Genomic DNA, 1,121 nt, shown 5'->3' on the forward strand with positions numbered 1-1,121 from the left:
ACAAATACAACTAATTTTAGTGACTGATTTTAATGTACAAATAATATTTTTGATATTATATATATGAGTAGTAGTGGAATTAAGGGATATTACTTACTTACTTATAAGGAGTTGTTTGGTGTGAAAGGAGATGGTGCTTTGAACGTAAGCATGACAAAATTGATGAGCCAAATTAAAGAAGGCGGAATTAGTCTCTCTCTGACTCTATTAGAGGCTTAATTAGTAAGGATTGGGGGCGGCACTAGCTACTAATATTTGCTTAATTAAACTCTTTGATCTGCTAGATATTATTGTTAAATAAATAACTTAGACAGCTATTATGTATTTTTCATTGTCAAAATATTGTGATATCATTAATTAGGGTGTTCAAATCTAAACCGATCCAAATTAAATCGCTTATCCAATATAATTTAAACCGAAAACCAACTAAAATCGCACTAATTCGGATTTGATTGGATTATATTTTTTGCAAACCGCTGGATCGGATCGGATTTTGGATCTACTTTTTATAACTGATCCAATCCAATCCAAACCGCACAATGTGTTATAATATTATTATATTTACAATTATACTTATAACATGTTCAATTTGTTATACATTTTTATATTATTCATGTATTATTATTATTTAATAAATATTTTATATTAAAAATGTTACTTATTTATTTATTTTAACTAACCTAGAATTTTATTTTCATTGTTATGTTATTGTTGGTTTTTTAAGATATTGTTGAGATTTGTTATGTCATTGTTAATTATTTAAAATTTGATATTGAGACTTGTTATATGTATTTAATTTTTTTAATTTACAAAACCGCAAATCTAATCCAATCCAAACCGCTTAAAATTGGATCGGATCGGATTGGATTTTTTTAAAAAAAGCATCCAATCCAAACCGCACTGCAAGTAAAACTAGTGTTCGGATCGAATGAGTTTTTGACTCAAAATTGATCAAAACGCACCGCAAACACCCCTAATCACCGAATCAAAGACTGCTAGTTTAGTCTTAGTTTAGTAAAATTTTTGGAAAATATATTTATACTTTTTGAACGTACATATTCTTGATTTTATGTTGGATAAATTAAAAAAATGATGTATTTATGTTTAAAAAATGATGTGCT

The sequence above is a fragment of the Arachis ipaensis genome, chromosome B04, assembly GCF_000816755.2.
Source record: "Arachis ipaensis cultivar K30076 chromosome B04, Araip1.1, whole genome shotgun sequence".
NCBI classification, from domain to species: Eukaryota; Viridiplantae; Streptophyta; class Magnoliopsida; order Fabales; family Fabaceae; genus Arachis; species Arachis ipaensis.